A 22,123-nucleotide genomic window follows, 5' to 3' on the forward strand; every position below is an offset into this window, starting at 1 on the left:
ACAGATATATAAACAATATTCACTTCAATAGACAAAAATGTTTATAGACAAAATAGTATTGAAATATTTGCCTGCAAACTTAATGTTTAGCAAGTGTTACAACTAACCCCCTGCGGGTTAACTTGTAAAGTTTGCACTTCTGTCACGTTTGGTGTAATTGTCCAAGAATGGTAAGTACTAGAAACAAACTTCAAATGTTCATTTGTAGCAGAGATATGTGTGTTGCTTGTGTAAAAATATAATTAATTAAACTTAAATATTTTTTTGAATGATTGAGCCAAAACCAAAAAGCGTTAGGTTGTGCTCCGCTCTTTCCTACTTTATTATTTACTATGGTAAACTGTAGTTAATAATAGTACACTGTAGAATATTAGTAATTACTATATTTTGCAAATGTATACTATAGTATTCTTTAGTACAAACTACAGTGAATTGATCAACTTTAGTAATACTGTAGTATATATTAATATTTACTATAGCAGTAAATTGTAGTATACTGTAGAATATTATTATTATTACATTACCTTAAAGTATACTGTAGTATCCTGTATATTAACTATAGTGAACTAATAAATTGTAGTAAATACTGTAGTATACTTTCATATTTACTATGGTATGGTTCAAAAACACTATAGTATCTAGGAATTTTACTATAGTACTTACTACATTACGTTAAAGTATACTGTAGTATCCTGTATATTAACTATAGCAAACTGATAAACTGTAGTAAATACTGTAGTATACTTTCATATTTACTATGGTATGGTTCAAAACACTATAGTACTTACTACATTACGTTAAAGTATACTGTAGTATCCTGTATATTAACTATAGCAAACTGATAAACTGTAGTAAATACTGTAGTATACTTTCATATTTACTATGGTATGGTTCAAAACACTATAGTACTTACTACATTACGTTAAAGTATACTGTAGTATCCTGTATATTAACTATAGTAAACTGATAAACTGTAGTAAATACTGTAGTATACTTTCATATTTACTATGGTAAGGTTTAAAAACACTATAGTATCTAAGAATTTTACTATAGTACTTACTACATTACGTTAAAGTACACTGTAGTATCCTATATATTAACTAGATTGAACTGATAAACTGTAGTAAATACTGTAGTATACTTTCATATTTACTATGGTAAGGTTCAAAAACACTATAGTATCTAAGAATTTTACTATAGTACTTACTACATTACGTTAAAGTATACTGTAGTATCCTGTATATTAACTATAGCAAACTGATAAACTGTAGTAAATACTGTAGTATACTTTCATATTTACTATGGTAAGGTTCAAAAACACTATAGTATCTAAGAATTTTACTATAGTACTTACTACATTACGTTAAAGTATACTGTAGTATCCTGTATATTAACTATAGTAAACTGATAAACTGTAGTAAATACTGTAGTATACTTTCATATTTACTATGGTATGGTTTAAAACACTATAGTATCTAAGAATTTTACTATAGTACTTACTACATTACGTTAAAGTATACTGTAGTATCCTGTATATTAACTATAGTAAACTGATAACTGTAGTAAATACTGTAGTATACTTTCATATTTACTACAGTATGAATCAAAAACACTATAGTATCTAGGAATTTTACTATAGTACATACTAAAGTTTATTACAGTATTTTTACAAGGCCATGTGCCTTATTACAAGTGTACAATGCAAATGTAACATGCAACTTTAGCCCACATTTGATGACAACAACAAACTCGTGTGAAAGTTTAGTTATGCATTTTCACAAAGTTGTATTAGATGTGTTGTATTAGTAACTGTTTAACCGTCCACTAATGGAGAATGCCACCCAACTAGATACCTCCAGATAATTGAAGTCATTTAAGTTCGAGAGTGAAGTAGCTCAAGCTTAGTCTATGTATGTGACACCACCAATATGAGTCAATGCGCAGTAAGGGCCTGTTAACAATTCCCTTTTGTTTAGGCTGCTGACCAATGCAAACAAGGAAAAATAAAGTCTGCACCCCTAAATCTCACTGTGACCTGTTTTTAAAGAATACCACCATAGAAATTTCCACAGTTAAACTGTCAATTTGATGTTTTTGGGAACTGTAGGTAGACATCTCACACAGCATGTGAAGGGTTTTCCCAGTCAGAAAACAGACAAAAAAGCTCAAAGGCACACTTGTCTGTTACTTTCTCTCTTTACTTTCATTTAACTCTTTCATTTTCCGCTATACGTCCACCCACCCTCTTTGACACACCACACACACAGTGAAACACAGACACCGTTTTGCCTTTCCATTTGCTCACGGGCCCCTAGATATAAGTCAATGTCTTGAATTACTCACCCAATAAGGGGCCACCATCTGCTCCATTACGTTCACATTGAAGGTAATGATCACAAAGACTTTCTGTATGAAAGAGAGAGAGAGAGAGACAGAGTCACTCCATCAAGTTATCCATCTAACCATTGGGGAGTGGTATTGGGTGATACACTCATAACCACATCAGCTAACCCCCCTATGGGCCTTCCAACACGGCAAATGAGCAGGCGGCGGTCAGCAAAAAGAGAGCTTTTTTATCAGAGGTTAAAACACAACGCTGACAGACACTGGAGAGGCGATATATACAGATGGCGTGAGTCTTACAGGGCCCAGGGCTACAACTAATACATTTGGGAGAGGGGGGGTGGGGGGTCGTGAAAAAAAGACAAAAACATTTTTTGAAAAGCAGACGAAGTAAATCAGGATCAAAGATGAATCCTGTCCAGTCTAGATCCTGCTGAGTCACAATTCCCGATCAGGCGTGATAAAAGGCAGGATGGGTGGATGTGGGGGGGGTGTTTTTGTGGAGGGTGCAACTCAATCAGTCTTGACTTACTCATTATGTTTGTCTGCAGTAGTGTTTTCCTTTAACCATCATGATTGAATCGCATAAACAACCTCTCGTAACGTCTGGACTTCTGTGTGACACATCTGGACTTTAGTGCCGTGTCATCACTTTTGCAGATATATGTCATATCATTTTTTATTGCATACAAATATTTAGTTTTAAGAAAAAAGGTTGTGTGCATCCCAAGGGTACATGTTTCATTTTTCAATAACATAATAGAAACCCTTTTTTAACACTTTAGTTTTTGTTATTATGATTACAATGAACACCCCTCTCACAAGGGGTCATAAGTCGCACAAGTATATTTATATTTGTCAAAATTATCAATTTTTATGGCAAAAATCATTAGGATATTAAGTAAAGATCATGTATCATGAAGATATACTGTATATGGTAGGTATTGCTACCATAAATATATCTTAAATGTATTTATCATTAGTAATATGTGTTGCTAAGGGCTTCATTGGGACAATTTTTTCAATATTAAGATTTTTTGCACCCTTGAATTCCAGATTTTCAAATTTCGAGTTGTATCTTGGTCAAATATTGTCCTATCCTAACATACCTGCATCAGCTTATTTATATAAATCTCAATTTCAAAAAATTACCCTTATGACAGGTTTTGTGGTCCAGGGTCACATATGGGGTATCTTGGGCAGGTGTCTACTAATCTATATATATTGTAGTGTACCTTAATATTTACTATAGCAGTAAATTGTAGTATACTGTAGAATATTATAGTACTTTAGTACTTTCTACATGCTGAAAAACTTGTTCATTGCTCATTCATGCTAGTTAATGCATTTACCAATGTTAAATAATACAACCTTATTGTAAAGTGTTGCATGTTTTCTTAAAGAATTGGTAACAGTAGCCTCCTACATGAAAAACATTGTAGTATACTTTAGATTTTACTATAGTAAAATTGTAGTATACTGTAGAACAGTGGTTCTCAAACTGGGGTCCGGGGCCCCGAGGGGGGCCGCGAGATGGTTCCAGGGGGGCCCCAATTTTAAGACATTTTATAAAATACATTCATTTATCATGAATTCTGTGTAATTAAACCTAAAAAAAACAAGGCTACTAACCAACAGCACTACTTTGTATAACTTAATATGTTTTGTTTAATTAAAATGTTAAATTTTAGAACAGTTTTTGTCATAAATTTTCTTTGGGGGGGCCGCAAAGGAATGCACCGTACACAAAGGGGGCCGCACGTGGAAAAAGTTTGAGAGCTACTGCTGTAGAACATTATCATAATTACTACACTACATTAACTATAAAAGTGCTACTACTGTTTACTATTTTGTAGTACTAACTAGTGAATTGATAAACTGTAGTTAATTTTTACTTATTTATATAAATCTCAATTTCAAAAAGCTTACCCTTATGGGGTGTCGTGGGCAGGTGTCTACTATATATATCCACAATAAATCCAAATATTCTTTTAAAAAAAAGCACATCTAACTGAAACTGTGTATTGGTCAGTAAAGATTTGCAAGCTATTTGGCAATGTTTGGTATTTTCAGAGAGTAAAAAACTTAAATTATTAAATTTTAAACTAATACAGTCTAATATTTGTTTGCGCTTATAGCAAATTTGTCCATTTTTATTAGCTTTTTAAAACCATGATTGCATTTTAAAACAAAAGTCACAATTAGTTTACTTTTTATTCTTTATTTTTCTCAGATTTACAGAATACACTGGTGCAGGTTTGTCTGTCCATACACAGTTATGTTGAATATAACAACATTTCTTTTTTTACTAAACATACTAAAGCTGTTTAAACACCAGTAGGGACTTGATTATAAAGCGTGTCCGAATAGGTGCGGGTAAATCACAGTGAAATAAAAGACAACATTTGAGACGAGTGTGTAACTTTGTATACAAAAACATATTGTGTGTCAGAATACACCTGATCCCCAGGTAAGGTGCAAACTGAAAAGGCTATTCGGTTATTTTAGATGTATGACTAACGCTGCCTCTCTTGCATCCTTTCATACTCTCATCTACACACACACACACACTTTTTTCTTTCTCAACACAACTCGCACTATCAATCTCTTTTTTTTACTTATACACACTACTTTCTCTCTTTCTGACTGTATGTCTCTTTCTGTCACACACACACACTTTACCATGATTGTCTTCAAATCAGTTTTGATCGTTACCTTATTTTATTTAATGTACACAGACAAAATTAGCATTTATTATATTCAATGATGTTCTGTCTGTGATGTAAGATAAATATTATTATTGTAAACTAATAAAAGTACATTATAAACATTGACTGGAACAAAACTACCCATTTCCTCATTGGGCTTGCTATTGTTAGTGTGTGTCAGTGAGAGAATGTTTATTTACATATCTTTTCATTTTCACTTTGAGTACATTGTCAACCGTCACAACAGGCAAGAGGCCTGGTAATAAACCCTGCTTAACTCACTTGATAAAAGACTTCTTTTCATGTCTTTTCCCACCACATAATGAAAATCTAGGTATTTAAAAGTTGAAAAATATTTTTTAATATACTAGTGCAACTGGTATTAACAGATAAATCTAAGCTTGACAATCTATCCAAGTCTTCACCAACATACTTGTATCATACTTTAATACATCTGAATGTGAAATAAGTATTTGGGTGTCTCAATTGAGAGATCATCACAGCTGCAACTTTCACAAAATGGAGGCGGATAAAATACAAAATGGCCGCCTCTGACTTTACTTCAGAGTCATGGCTGGTCTAAATGCTCATGCTGTCCTCTTAACTTCATAAATACAACACAAATACAACATTATGGATATTCTGTAGTTTTTTAATATAATTAAAGATATACATACACAAAAATAAAAAATACTTTGCTGCCTTAAAATTTTTAGTTGAATCAACTCGGATTTACAAGTCATTTCAACGTACTATTGTTGATCTTGACTAAAGATGAGTTTTTATAACTACAGGTGAGTTGTTATAACTTATCAAATTAAGTTGACTTTTCTCAACTATATTTTATAAGTTGTGACAACTCATCTCTGTTGACATGACTTGTAAATCTGAGTTGATTTAACAAAAAATTTAAGGCAGCAAAGTATTTTTTACAGTGTACCTTATATTTATGGTAATTTACGAATGCAAATATTAATTGATGCATATTTATATACAAGTGCAACTTTGTGCTCCTGTATAGCTCAGTGCTCCTGTATAGCAGTGATATTGCTTTAGCAGTGCAAAAGGTCATGGGTTCGAAACCAGGAAACACACATACCAACAAAAAAATGTATACCTTAAAGTCGCATTGGATTAAAAGCCAAATGCATAAATGCATGTAAATATATAGGTGGGGATTTAAGTACAAGAAAAATAGCATTTAATATATGTGCATCTTCCATGCAATGATGTTTTTTTTTCTTTTACTTATTTATTCGATTTTTTGCATTTAAATACATAAGATCTGCTGTCTGTTTTTACTCCTTAACTTCTGTTCAAGTCAGCTTCAGCTTTTATAATGTTAAATATTTGGAAAAATGCAATGGATATAGCTATACTAAATAAATGTGTTTCTTTTGGGGAATAAGCATGTTATTTGTATGTTTGTGAATTACTCACCGTACTGCTTGTCTTAACAACAGCTTTCCCGTGGAACTGAAAATAAAGTCCACAAATGGTTTGGATGATGTCCTGAGATTATCCCTGACACATTAAACAACAGATCTGAAACCTGAAATAGACAGGAAAATCATAAAGATCCAGTAAATCATTCAGAAAACATCTTTTGTCATTGTTCTTCTTAATAGAATGTGAACTAAATGTAATGTAATATAGTAATAATAAAGTAATAAAAATATGTTTAGTTTTAGTTATTTGCATTATTTTTATTAACTTTGAATAACCGATCTATTGCACATATAAAATGTCAGAAGAAGATAGAGAAAAACTGTAAGAGGCAGAGCTGTATTTGTTTATATGTGTCATCATAATAAAATATTGATTTATTTGTAATAAATGCTTTGAACAAAACTACGTGTCACTGCCAAACACACTAACATATTTATCTTATTACTAATAGCCTGTTGAAAGCGTTTTTGTTCGTCTGAACACTTACAGAGATGCAGGCAGAGACTCCTAAAGATTTCTGGAGCATCTTTTCAAATAGGAGTTTGTTCTGCAGTCTAAAGAAAATGAAAAGAGTTCAAATTATGAATATGTCCAAGAACAGCCACCAGAAAAGCAAGATATAATTTACAACATTTGAGTGATAATGAGTCTCCAAAAAATTAGGAGACAAAACTGAAATCGCTGTTATTCCCCCATCTCAAAATACAGATGAAAAATAATTATAAATCTTAATCTATGAGAATGTAACTGAACGAAAATAAAACTAAGATAATACAGTTTAAATTAATAACAAAATAATAATAGTATTTCAGAGTTTTAAATGATTGTGTTTCATGATTTTATATGATATAATATCTTTTTTATGGAAAAAAGTAATAAAAAACAAATTAAACAGAGCTTTTACATTTTTTAAATAAATTAATTAGAGCGCAACATTTTTTCCAATTGTTTTTTGACATCTAAAAAAAGATGACATAAAAAAACGTATAAACCTTTTAGTTTTTAGTACCTCACACACATACACACATGATGCTTTTCTCTTTTCAGAGTAACTGCTTCAATATATCTTTTTAAGGTTTTATAAAGGCTAAAACAATAAGGTAACATTAGTAAATATTTATTTACTTACTCTGACAACAGGTGAAGAGAAATTAAGTTAATATACACTATATTTTAATCGTATTATGTAAATTATCTTAATAGTTTGATAGATATGCCAGAAATGAATACTACAAAATATATCCACGCATTTATTAACTCAGATTATGTTACATTGCAACTGTTTAATTAAATTCATTCTAAAAAAGTAATTTAGTTATTTAATAATACATTATTGTCAGATTATCTTACAATAAATATTTCATCTTATTAATTTATACAAATAAACAAATGCCTAAACCTATACAATAAAATTTGAGATTTGAATACACTTTAAAAAATATATACTGTATAAGACTGCATAAGAAATATTTTAATAGATGAAGATTTAAACCTTATTTAAAAACTTTCTAATGAACTACTTTAATGAAAATTTCTGAGTGCTATATCTATTAAATTGATGAAATAATAACAAAAGTTAAAACTAAAATTTTAGGAGTATATTTATTTAAGGGGTTCTTTTAGGTATTACAAAACATTAATGTTTATAATCACTCAAAGATTCTGTTTCAAATGAAACTAAGGGAAAAACATTAAAACTATTAAATCAGTATCTGTTATTTTTAAAAACATTTGCTTCTTTTGTTTCTTATGAAGTCATTTGAACATTTATTTGCCAGATAAATAAAAAAACTTTTTTATTATTAAACATGAAACTGAAGACAGGATTCTGTAAACGGCTGCTGTATGTTGCCACATACTCTGTGAGAATTATAAATATTTGGTTTGCAAAACAAGCACTGTCAAAACTGTTTGGGGTAACGCAATGTCAAAATCACCTGTCCTTGATGAAACAGAACAAATCTAAGGATTTACAGATCTTACTTAAAGGAAAGATTGTGATGGATTTTAACTTTGATAAACCATGAGTAAATTGGATGACACTTCTTGTTTTGCACAGACATGTTCTAAGCACCCTGAAATGTCTGTTTATATTCATCTAATTTGCTATTCCTGTACATTTTTTGCATGACTTCATCACAGAAATTAGAAGAAAATTCTACCTAATTAGAAAAGAGCATGAGAGAGAGAGAGAGAGAGAGAGAGAGAGAGAGAGAGAGAGAGACTGAGACTATCCACTTTTTTACCAATTGCATGAACTTACTTGTCTTGCTGAATATTTTTTTAGAAGCATTAGACATTAGAATATTAGTACATTTACATTTTAACTAATAGATTGCATGCAATGCTCAAATGTTTAACCCTTACCAGAAACATCCGTGAACCTTTGAATGACACTTTTACAAATTCCATTACAATTAAAACAGCAGGGAGCAAGACAAGACGCCTATAGATAAATCCTGTGAGTCACGAAATGCTTGAAATATTTTCAGATTTATTCCTCACTTTCACACAAAAGACTCCTTAACTGAAATGACATAGATTTTCCTGATTATACCTTTGCTGGGAAGAGGGGCGGTTAAACGCAATATAGAAAAGTTCAAGCAAGGAAAGACAAACTGGGATATTCTTATGAAAACATTTGATGTTAAAATTGAGTCAGCATTAATGTTCAGAAGATATAAAGGTAAAATGCTTTTATTTATTTAAGTAACAATCTGGCAATCATGCACTTTCATTTTGTTTTATTTAAATGAACTTGCACTTGAAGCTTGGACTTCACAGCAGGTTTATTTCTTAAGATTTGCTAGTTAATAGTTTTTTTAAGCAGAATATGTATAGATGGATTTGTGCTTTGTTTAAAATGCTCTTTATAATTTCTCTCATCACTTTTATTAAAAAAAATTAAAATGATTACCAGACCAGGCTAAATGCATTGTGTAATGTATTAATAAAATGAAAACAAATTTCATTCATGTTATTTTACCCCTTTAATTAAAATTTACTGACATGGAAAAAATCTTGTAGATGTTTGCATCTTCAGAATGCATTCAGTAATTATTTGACCATTAATAATTAAATCATTTAAAAATAATAACCATTATCTCAGGATCAATGTATTTATATGCTTTCAATAAATTTGTTTGCTCTTAAGTGCATTCAATACTGCTATGACATCGTATGATTGAAAATAAACATCTGATCATACCGACGAAACAGGGTGGTAAAACTGCTGACAGGTGGCTAATCCAATTAATATATTGATGACATGGGCCAATGACATCATCTTTAATTCATTTACTGTACATATACTGAAAATGCATCTCACCACCCGAGATAAAAGTACATTAGCACTTGATACAATAGTTGAGGGGCATGGGAGGGGATTTTACTAAATCAGACCTAATAAGGACATTAAATCGGTCCAAGAAAAGCTTGCAGGGGAGGAAAGGGAGGGGTGATGCAGAGGACCAGCCAGAACAGCTGTGTTTTCATTGGACAGACTTTAAAAATCCGAATCTGTTCTGTCCAATCACAAAGAGTGTTGGGCAAATAGCAACAGCACGGTGCATTCCAGTTTTTAAGCATCTTACTGTATTTCTCCTCTTCTCTTAGATTCATCTGTTTGGTTTTTCACCACAAAAATTGCTTTTTAAAATGTCAGGATTGTCAGACATAGAGAGTTTATTTATAAATAAAAATGCCAAAAAGCATTTGGAATTCATGCCCATCCGCATCACAAACACATCATTCTGCTCAAAGCGGTGAGTCAGTTTTAAATGGTCATGTGAAAGTGCTGAGTAATGTCAAGACTAAATCACTGCATTCAGGTCCAATCACAAATGCCTTATCTGTTTTCAAAGGTATCTTTTATCTCTAGACATCTGCGAACGCGATTCACCCATCTTCCAGCTGCAAGCACTGAATAGACCCACCAAATGCGTTTCTTCGCCGAACGCTAAACCATAGTCCCTATATAACAGACCCCAACAATTACTTGTTTATAAAGACTGAAAGTTATTCATAGTATGTTGTATTGCTTGCGCTTCTGACTAATTCGACTTAGTCACTTTTTCTGACGTTACCACCGAACCTTAACCTAAAAGCCCGGGAACACTGACGAGAGCTAAATCAAGCATCTATTTCTGTGTTTTATAAAGTTGTACACATGTAATCATGACTGGATGTGAGAATCATCCCTGCTTGACCACAACAGTGGCGTTCTGACATGTCGGATGAATAACCAGACTGCTTTTTTGCCTGTTCGTATTTTTTTCATGCACATGGAAAATTACCATTTGGCAAACCGTTCAGACACCACAGTCCACTGCCTTTTGACCTGGCAGTCCCTCTGGGCGGCGTTTACCAGCAATTACATTTAAGAGATTTTGTCAAAGGTGCACCTTCAGTAAAACCATGGGAGACAGCCTCGGCTTTCTGAAGTGCTGTTCAGTGCACTTTTTTATTTATGGTTTTTTTTCTATGCCGTTCTTTGTCTTTTGATGTGTGCATTGTTTTTTTTGTTGTTTTTTTTGCAGTGTGAAAGCTGAATATTGTGTCAAGGAAACAGATTCAGACATTTTAACTTTATTTGAAGATGTTAAATAAATCTTTGGTTTCCCCAGAGTATGTATGTTAAGGTAAATGCACTAAATGGCAGTATTATGCCCTTTCTGACATCACAAGGGGAGCCAAATTTCAATGACCTAATTTTTCACATGCTTGTAGAGAATGGTTTACCAAAACTTAGTTACTGGGTTCTTTGTCACATTTTCTAAGTTAATAGAAGCACTGGGAACCCAATTATAGCACTTAAACATGAAAAAAGTCATATTTTCATGATATGTCCCCTTTAAAGTGCATTTAAAGTACCCTTAAAACACTAATAATTTCCCCCAAAATTTCTTTATCATGTACTACAGTATATTTAGCATATGCTTTTAAAAATAAAAGTTTCAAAAAGTTATTTATTTGGCTTTATGGTTCCATAAAGAACCTTTAAGATTCAACCTGAAAAAATTCTTGTTAAACTCTTAAAAAGTAAAGGTTCTTTACAGCAGTGCAATAGAGGAACCATATTTGGTTCTTCAAAAAACATTCAGTCAAAGGTTCTTGAAAGAACCATTTTTTTTTTTACTTTTAACTCTTTCGCCGCCATTGACGAGATATCTCATCAATTAAGAGAAAACGCTTCCCTGCCAATGACAAGATTTTCCGTCTTTCCGCAATACCGCTATTATCCACCAGGTGGCCGCAACTTATACAACCCGGAAGTAGCACCTCACGTGAAAGAGAAAGAACTCCGTGTATGTTTTAAAGATCGCTCTGCATCTGATCTCTATCAAAAGTCCTTCGCAAAAATGGAATTATCTCAGCTTTTTGCTCAAAATTGGGTGTTTTTGAAGAAACCTATGTTTGAGAGGTGATTACAAGAGAACTAATGAAGGTAGGATGAAAAGTTTTTTTTTTTTGAAAGCAGAGGGTCTGTTCTTTCATCTGATATATTGTTTGTTTATATATTTAAAGAAAGAACATTTTCTGGAAGGCATTAAACTTTTGTTAAAATCATGAAAAATGCTGCTGCTGGCTGGCAACTTTTTTTAAAAAATGCTGGCGGGGAAAGAGTTAATACACTCTTTAAAATAATGGTGCCATTATTGATGCCATAAAAAAACATTTTGGCCGAATGGTTCCATTAAGAACCTTTAACATCTGTAGAACCTTTCTGTTACACAAAAGGTTCTTCACATTATAAAAATTTAAGAAAAAATTGTTTCTTTAAGGAACCAAAATGGTTTTTCTATAACATCACTGTAAAGAACATTTAAACACCTTTATTTTTAAGGTGCTTTTTTCCACAACCTTTTGCAAAACATAAAGGTTGTTTAGATGTTAGAGTTTCTTTAGGGTACCATAAAGTCAAAAATGGTTCTTCTATGGCATCGTGTACCACCTTTATTATAAGAGTAATGTGAAAAAAGGTACAGATTATAAAAATAAAAAAAAGAAATGGTTAACTTTAAAGTTAGCCTGGATCATGATTAGTTACCAAGACTGACGCATATACATGAAAAAAGTATTTCCTTAATCTACAGTCACACCTCATAATATTATTCCTCTTTCCGATGCGCTTTTAACTTAGGCTTACACACACTGGCTTCCCCACGGTCCCTTTACGTCAATGGTACGTTAGTAACAACAGCAACATTCCTATACATCAACCATCAACATATACCTGACCGCAACGGTTGGAAATGGGTGGGGGGGGGGCTCGTGGGAGTGAGTTCAGGAAGTTAATTTATATGAGATGGGAATTCCCGTAAAAAAAATGTGGAGGATTTTCATCTTTTATCTACTCAATAGCCTCCAAACGGTGAGCAAATTTTATACATTACATATAGTATGATGACCCCAATTGCACTGTTTAAAAAAATGATCAAAATATGTACCCCAGCTGTCACTGGAGCAATACCCTTTAAAAAGATCCTAAAATGCACCATTAGGTACACATTTGTGCCTTTGAGGTACTAATATAAACAATGTACTGTACTTTTTGGAACGCTTACCACTGCTGATGGCAAATAATCAATTAAACAGCTTTTATACAGTACGTACACACGCATATGTGTGTATTTTAAATAAGCACAACTAATAGATTTAGATGAGGTAGCTAAGAAGTTATTTTTGTACGGCTTCAGTTTCCGTTTTAATTTGCATGGAATGTTAATTTGTGGGTCTGTGGAGCAAGTGAGTTTGCAAAAGCAAATGTTACCGATGACCTAATGCTATCCGGAAAAATCCGAGTGCCAGCCGGGAGACCCGGCAGACGACTGTAATCAGGTCAGAAATAAATTATGGGTGCGTTATTATTTATTTTTCCTGAATGAAATCCTTCAAGACAAATACACGTGCCACACAAGCCGCAAAATATCAAAGTCCATTATGAGAGCTGCTTACATGCGCTCTCTCTCTTTCTCTCTCTCTCTCTCTTGTTTTACATGGTTAAGCACAGGAAGTGATTATGGGTGTGTGACGTAATCAGACACAGAGACCGTTCCAGGGAGGGACAAAAATTCAAATCTATCTATCACAAAAGAAGAAAAAAAATGCGCCCTGGAGTCCACGTTGACAAATTCTTAACAAGATGTGGTCAAAGGGAAGCTGGTTGCAGACTGACTCAGCCCCTCCTTACAAGCGGTTTACTGGAAACAAGGGGGGAGGCAGGGGGAGGAGGGAGTTTCAGAGAAGTCACGTGACCTGAAAGGGCGGGGCTAACCACAGATACGGGAGGAGGTGAGGAATGGGGGAAAAAAGAAGGAGGGGGAGGCGGATACGTGCCCTTCCCAGCACAGATCCCTCTGAATCGGGTTACTTTACTCAACTGCCTGGGAGTTGGCAGTGGAGAATTCACAGACTACCTAACCCTTTGCGTGCTGGAAAGAAATATAAATAAACTCCTGTGTTACTACTTATTCCCATCATTTAAACGCTGTTAGTCTTTTTTTAAACATAAGCCTCTTTTTATGACTTGTTTTAAACAAAGACCAAACACATAAGAATGCCATTACGAGAACAAGCAGGGAAAAATTCGGGAATGATGCCATTTCAGTGACTAAGCACAGCTGTAGATGTTGGTGATGATGTGCGTTGAACAGCTTTGTGCCAGCAAGTCACACACGTGCAATGCGCTCAATGGAAACCAACTTGACGACACAGACACTTGACACATAATCCCACGCCCTTGACCTGTAGACAGGGGACGACTTGTGTTTCCAGACATGCAAAAACAAACACATTTGTAAACACACGCATACGCAAAAAACATTTAACCAGTTCCTGTGGTTTGCCAAATGCAGAAAAATGGAAAAACTGAGCCGTTTATGAAATTATTCAATTTAAAAAAAAAAAGCAATTTCACAGACAAAATAGCGATTACGAAAATGAGCTTCGAAATCCGCATTAGAGAAAGGGACCGTTTCATAGGAACCTCGCACGCGACGCTACCGAAGGATGACATCTGAAAGACAAATGGGACTCGAGCAGCCAATCACAGATCAGCATTATTAAAAATCTTCAGCCGCAGAGGAAGCAGTCTTCATTCATAAAAGATATGAGGCTCCGTTTGTATAACTGAGATGAGATGAAAAAACAGAGAGAACGGACTGCACAGAGTAACTCTCCAGCAGCGCTAAAGAGAGATGCTACGACCCAGACGCCAACGTCAGAATGACCAAACTCGCAGCAACAGAGAGAGAGTGCGAGAGATAGAGAGCGAGCGAGAGAGGAACAGACTGAAGAGTGTAGAGAAAAACGAAATGCAAAAATCATGCGATATAAAATTCAAACTTTTTTAGTGTTTCATCCATCTTCTCTTATTTCTGCTTTTAGGTCCCTTTAATTTTGCTCTCCCTCTCTCTTGAACTACATCGCTCACTCTCTTTCCTGCAAGTGTAGCTGAGAAGTGTGAGAAAAGGGCAAACACAAATAGATACACAAACACACAGGTAAACAAATATACTATGTTGATATAGCAGTGGCTGTTCTGAGAGGGTTGTGGCAAAAAAAAAAATCTTGCATTATTTGTGTTGGGTCAAAAAGGGACGAGCCCAGCTGTTGGGTTAAATTAACCCCAAAAAAGTTTATATTTAACCCAGTAAAAGTTTAAAACAACCCAGCCTAGGTTAAATTACAACCCAGTGGCTTTGTCCCTTTTTGACGCAAGTTGGGTTAAAAATAAGACAAAAAATTCTGAAAGAACTTGTTAAAGCTCCACTGTGTACTTTTTTGAGATAATTTTTAGCAAAACCCATGTTTTCTTTCAAAAGTATGTGCTCATTCATGTGTAATTACTTCCACCCCACTAATCAAAGTATTCTCGTAAGTGTAGACTCTGCTTTTTAAAATACATACGGTCGAGTCGCTCGACTGGTTGAATCCATGTTGTGCCTCCATTTTTGAAATACATTCGCCGACGAGGGACATTCCTGAAATTCAAGTTCCGCCTTTCGCGCTTTCAGTCACTCACACTGGCCGCTAGCTGAAGCCTCCGGAGGTTGCATGTGTAGGCGGTAAACGTCATTGAGACAGTCTTATTTCAGAATATTAACAATTATAAAGCTGACAATTATTCTAAGTTAATTGTAAATTGATGTAATATGCTTATGACTTGCGAATGTAATGCTCAGTTAATTTAAATAAACCAGGCTTGATGACGTATGCAGCCCGGATATGCGACCTGCGTAGACTGAATCCTTCGGATTTTACAACAGCCGCACACCGTGATGATCCCGCAATCTAATGCTTTGATTTGAAAGCCTGTTGAACACTTATTCTCGAGGACATTAAAACACGTCGCCAAGGAAGCTAAACGGGAATTTAAAACGACAACGCGACAGGAAAAACATCAAGACCAAAGTCAATATTGGAGTAAGTTAATGTTGGTTTACCAAGATCATGAGGCTCAAGGGACACAGAAGTTGCATACTTTCTATCTTCTCCAAAGGTAATTCAGCATATTCGTTTACATCTATATACAGTCTATGTTGTAAACTTGAAGTTTTATAGTTCTTTGGCTAACTTTAGCATGGTTATGCATAACGCTTGTTAGTGTAACCACGCATGTGGTTTAATGTGTTCGAACAGCCACACGCCGTCTCTCCGCCCATTTATGTAATCTGAGCTACTGAGATAAATGTTTTTCATCTTTTCTGACCTCTAACACAAACACACAGTGTACAGCGCTATTTTTAGCCTTTCATTTATAAAAGCGCCTGATCTGCGCGTCTTTCGTTTCATTTTAAAAGCGTGTGAAAGTTGCGCGATCTTATTTCACGAATATCAGAGAACGCTCTTTATATACACGGACATGTAACGTTTACTTAAAACATAAGCATTGGACTCTGACATAATATTAGTTTGCGTCCATTTAAACCCGTCATTACACCCTTTCATGATTAAATGAGAGGAGAGGGACTCGTCCACAGACCATCTCCTCAGTAATCTGGAGAGAAGTGGTCGAAAATGGACAAAAAGAGACGGATTTAAACACCAAGTGTAAACGTAATGTGTCTCTCTCGTCCACTTGTGATCTGATCGACGAAAACACATCTTAATACCAAGTTTAACAGCGCCTGTGAGATTTTTTCCTCGCGTCGATGAAAAAGGAGTGTCTAAGCTACGTTTATGGTTGCTTTTTGTATGTGATTTTAAGCGGACATATCATGACAATCAGACTTTTTACATGTTTAACATACATCTGTGTGCTTTGATGGATCACAGGCAAAGGACATTGCAAATTGTTCATTTTTTTCATTGCTTCTGCTTTGTAGCTACTGGAAGCCATGTTAACCTTGGCATGACACGGCCGGGACACCGTACGAGTTAAAACGCATTTCGAATGGGGGGGGGGCTAGAAAGTAATATTCAGTTGGTTGTCATATAGACTTTCACCGCTAGATGGGAGTAGATACACAGTGGAGCTTTAATAATAATAATAATAATAATAATAATAATAATAATATGCAAGAAATCATATAATGGATTATTGTTAGGTCAGCAGAAATAAATTTGCTTACCTTTTTAAACGGAAGGAAAAACATCCCATATTTATTACTGTTGACATCAAAGGTTGCACGTCCAATGAAACTTTACTGTACCTTTTCTGGGTTAATTTAACCCTTTTTGACCCAACGTTGGGTTAAAAATAACCTAGCATTTTTTAAGTGTGTATATATTATACATTATATATTAACAACATATACTATAATACATATGCAAAATTGATTTTAAAGGGACACTCCACTTTTTGAAAATATGCTCATTTTCCAGCTCCCCTACCGTTAAACATTAGATTTTTAGCTCAGCACAATCCATTGAATCTGATTAGACCATAAGCATCGCGCTAAAAAATAACTCTTCTGTAGTTACATCGTGTACTAAGACTGACGTGAAATTTAAAGTTGTGATTTTCTAGGCCGATATGGTTAGGAACTATACTCTCATTCTGGCGTAATAATCAAGGACGTTGCTGCCGTAACATGGCTGCAGGAGGCGCAATGATATTAAGCAGTGCCCAAAAATAGTCCCCTGTTATTGAAAGTAACCAAGGGGACTATTTTCAGGCAGTGCGTAATATCACTACGCCTGCTGCAGCCATGTTACAGCAGCAAAGTCCTTGATTATTATGCCAGAATCTACCTAGAAAATCACTTTTAATTTTCCATCGATCTTAGTACACAATGTAACTACAGAAGAGTCAAGTTTTAAATAGGAAAAATATCAAACTCTTTGGTTATTTTTTAGTGCGATGCTAATGGTCTAATCAGATTCAATGGATTATGCTAAGCTATGCTAAAAGTGCTAGCGCCAGACCAAGAGATCGGCTAAATGGATTCCAAAACGGTAAAAACAAAATGGCAATTTTAACATGCTATAATAAATTATTTATATGGTATTTTAAGCTTAAACTTCACATATGTGCTCTGGGGACACCAAAGATTTATTTGACATCCTAAAAAAGTCTTGTCCCATGGCCCCTTTAAGTATATATGTGCTATACACTACAGGACAAATACAGTTGAGTTTTAGGTGGCGAACAGTAGCAGGCCTTTCTACGTGTACAAAATCTGGAGCAATGATCTAAAAATCATACCAAAACAAATGTTGCGTAAACACAAAACAAAAACAGACTTGTACACTTATTGGAAGCTGCACAGTTGATGTTATTTAATCTGGGGCAGTAGTGCTTTTACGTAATCACGGACAGGTTTTCTGTTTTTGAAGCCATTGGCTGTTGGGCTGTAGAGTCATTCAGAAAGAAAGTGACCACATGACAAATGAGTCACATAGACTTCCATCATTGACGGTTTAAGGTTAACAACCAAGATAAAGGTTCCTTGTAAGTCTGAAACTTCCTATTCGTGTGAAAAACCTCTTGAGAAAGACCTACCTCTGTCGTAACAATGTGCATGTGATTATTGCTTACATGAAGAGGGTGGGTGGAAAACACAAACATATTGTCATGCAGACCATTTTTTTTTTCATTTTTATGCTAAAGCTTGCATGTAAATACAGGCTTGGAGAATTTTAAACAGAAAGCTATATACATTTTTATCATCTTATGGTTGACAATTATGCAGTAAACAAATGTTTGCTTGTTTACTAGGATAAATGCATGTAATAGGTTTCCTTAGATGAATGCTTGTGAATGTTAGGTAGGAAGGCGTATCTCCCTGGTGAATTATGTGACTGACACAGTGCCTAATTTAAATTGTAATATGAGAGGCAAAGCTATTTATTAAGAAGTGTTGAAAGAAGAAAATGAGAGATGTGCTTGCCTGTGCATTAAAGGGATAGTTCACCCAAAAATTGAAATTAGGTCATTATTTACTCACTCTCAACCTGTATAGGTTTCCTTTAAAAACAAAATAATTGTTTGTAATCAAACAGATCTGGGGCACCATTCACCTCCACAGTATTATTTTGTCCTATTATGGAAGTCAATCTAGTCCCCAGTTCTGCTTGGTTACAATTTTTTTTTAATATATTTGTTTTTAGAACAAAGAAATTTCTGATGAGTAAACAATGACTTTCATTTGATTTTCATTTTTGGGTGAACTTTCCCTTTAAGTTTCATATTTAACTGCCTCATTTTTTATCTCAAACTGTACAATGTGCAATTTCACTCATGCCCACAGCACAAAGCGTGCTGCGTTCCTCTAAAAAGGTTTAAAGGATTAGTCCATTTTCTCAAAAGAAAAATCCAGACAATCCACTCACCACCATGTCACCCAAAATGTTGATGTCTTTCTTTGTTCAGTCGAGAAGAAATTATGTTTTTTGAGGAAAACATTGCAGGATTTTTCTGATTTTAATGGACCTTAATAGAGCCCAACATCCAATACCCAACTCAACACTTAACAGCTCCTTTCAACGGAGGATCAAAGGACCATAAACAATCCCAAACGAGGCACAAGGGTCTTATCTAGCAAAACGATTGTCATTTTTGACAATAAAAATAACAAATATACACTTTTAAAGCACAACTTCTCGTCATGTAGATCCGGTCGTGATGCGCCAGCGCGACCCCACGCAATACGTCATGACGTCAAGAGGTCACAGGATGAACGCGAAACTCCGCCCCAGTGTTTACAAGCGTCTTGAAAGAGGACCGTTTCTACATTGTTGTATGTCAACTGATACTAATTAATATCTTTGTGGTAGTTTATTGTTTAAAATGGACCGCAAATGTGCGTTTTATATATGTAACACGTGACCTCCCTACGTCACTACGCATTTACGTTAGGTCGCGCTGAACCGGACCTAGACGAAAAGTTGTGGTTTAAAAGTACATATTTTTAATTTTTCTTGTCAAAAATGACAATCGTTCTGCTAGACAAGACCCTTATGCATCGTATGGGATCGTTTGGAGTCCTTTGAAACTCTGTTGAAAAAAACTGTTAAGTGTTGAGTTAAGTATTAAATGTTGGGCTCTATTAAAGTCCATTAAAACTAGAAAAATCCTGCAATGTTTTCCTCAAAAAACATAATTTCTTCTCGACTGAACAAAGAAAGACATCAACATTTTGGATGACATGGTGGTGAGTAAATTATCTGGATTTTTCTTTTAAGAAAATGGACTAATACTTTAATACTTAACTTAGTGTGAGCCTTAGCGAGCAAATATAATAATAATAATTATTATATCAGGAAAGTTTTATGAACGGTAGTAAGTCAATTGAATAGTGAAAGTGGGTGTGGCTTTGTGTTTGTCTTACGGACTGAATGCAGGACCGAATAAAAAGAGCGCTGAAATAAAAGATTGTACATCCACTTGGAGAAGAATAAGCAGGGCAGATGGAAAGGTCACGGAGAAGGGAGGTGCCTACGAATGTGATACGACCCACCTGAGCGATCTTACCATTGTTTCATCTACCATCTCAGCGAGATTTTCGAGGTCTTCATCATCTGATCATGACTGAACTGGGCCACCCAAACCACACAACCTGTGAACACAAACACACACGCTGGCAAAATTACATCAAATGGCTCGTCATGAAACAAAGATGAACATGAAATAATAAAACCGTGACAGAGGTTTTCCGTAAACCAGTCTGTGCCAAAAAGGTGCCAAGCAACAACACGTCTAGTATAAGTCTAAAGGTTCATACTTGTCCAGTGAGTAACATGCACACTTCTCAAATATGAATTTACATTGGTAAACTGTTTTTTATCAGAAATGATACAGTAAGCCGGTCCCTGGCATATGTTTTGTTTTAAATGCTGAGCCACAGCATGGCCCCATGCTGGTGTGTTGGTCTCCCCAGTTTTCTAAACATGCCTAACCAGTAATATTTCCTTGGTCAAACCGGCTTTACCAGAAAGACCAAGCTATGGTTTGCTGGCGGACATCCAGTCCCTTTCTGGTACCGCAATTTATACAAAAATGGTGTTTTTACAAAACCAATTCATCATTCTTTTAAAATTGGGTTCTCTATTCCATTGCATTAAAACCAAATTAATTCATATTGTCTTGTAAACATATGAGCAATGAATTCTGTGCATATTTTGGACCCATATTTTTACAGAATATTCTTTACATTATAAATCACTAAAATGACTTTCACACAAAGGGTCATCAATAAAATGTTATAAACTATATAGCATAAACTCACTTCAATGAACTAAACTGAAACCTAAGTGTATCGAATGATTACACCCAAAACGTTGTCAAAAGTTGTTCCGTGTCCCGCTGTTGTCAGGTTGACATTAATAGGTCTGTTATTTAATCTGGACATCCTCTTACACATCCTGCCTCTTCAAAACAACTGGCTTTGATGCCGGCCGACGCTGCATTACTCACAAAGCAGTTGGCCCTAATCTCATGGGCAGCTGTCCTATTCAATGCCACTCGGTAGGAGGTGTTTGGTTAGTGTGTGTGTTCCACCTGCCCCTCGGGTGGGGAATGCAAAAAGCCCACTAATGTCTACAGGGGGTTAGTAGGGTGGTGGAGAAACAGATGAGCTCCACGGGGAGGCGAGCTCTACTTTCCCTGATAAACTGCTGCCAGCGTGGATGGGTGTGAACACGTATGCGTGTACATGTGTGGCACACTTTAGGAAGCAATCGCTAAGTTGGGTTGTTTAAGTGTTGAGGGGCAACTCAGGTCAAAAAATAACTTTTGGCCCAAGAGTCCTCACCTCAACAGACAGGAACACGTGTTTGCGTAAGCATGTGTATGTTCTGTGAGATCTGTTACATCAAAAATTCCCATCTAGAGACAGGTGTAAAGCACAAGTGCCCAAGCCAGGTTCAGGGGTTACTAAGAATGGTTTAGACTGAACACCGCTTTAAAATAAAAACACAGAGCTGTCAAACTTAAAAAATATTTTACTCACCCTCAATTAATCCTAGTAACTTTCTTCTTTGAGCCAAACACAGTCTGACTTATATTTAATAATATCCTGGCTCTTTCCAAGTTTATAATGGCACTGGATAGTGCCCCATTTTTGAAGCACCAAAAAGCACATCCACCCATCAAAACATTTATATTTCAAACTTAATAAATCTTAATAACTGGCTTACAAGAGAAATGACGTTACAAAAACACATCGCTTCACTTTGAA

At 35.0% G+C, this 22,123-nt stretch overlaps 1 long non-coding RNA gene across 1 annotated transcript; it reads right to left on the minus strand.

Moving 5' to 3' along the window:
- Nucleotides 1-896: 896 nt before the first annotated feature.
- LOC141369071 (uncharacterized) lies at nucleotides 897-22,047 on the minus strand. The gene is made up of 4 exons (XR_012372619.1): nucleotides 20,405-22,047; nucleotides 6,988-7,054; nucleotides 6,492-6,603; nucleotides 897-2,406 (listed from the first exon to the last, which is right to left on the minus strand). It is a non-coding gene; the product is annotated as an uncharacterized lncRNA (long non-coding RNA).
- Between the last annotated feature and the right edge of the window lie 76 nt (nucleotides 22,048-22,123).

This window comes from Misgurnus anguillicaudatus, chromosome 12 (assembly GCF_027580225.2).
Source record: "Misgurnus anguillicaudatus chromosome 12, ASM2758022v2, whole genome shotgun sequence".
NCBI classification, from domain to species: domain Eukaryota; kingdom Metazoa; phylum Chordata; class Actinopteri; order Cypriniformes; family Cobitidae; genus Misgurnus; species Misgurnus anguillicaudatus.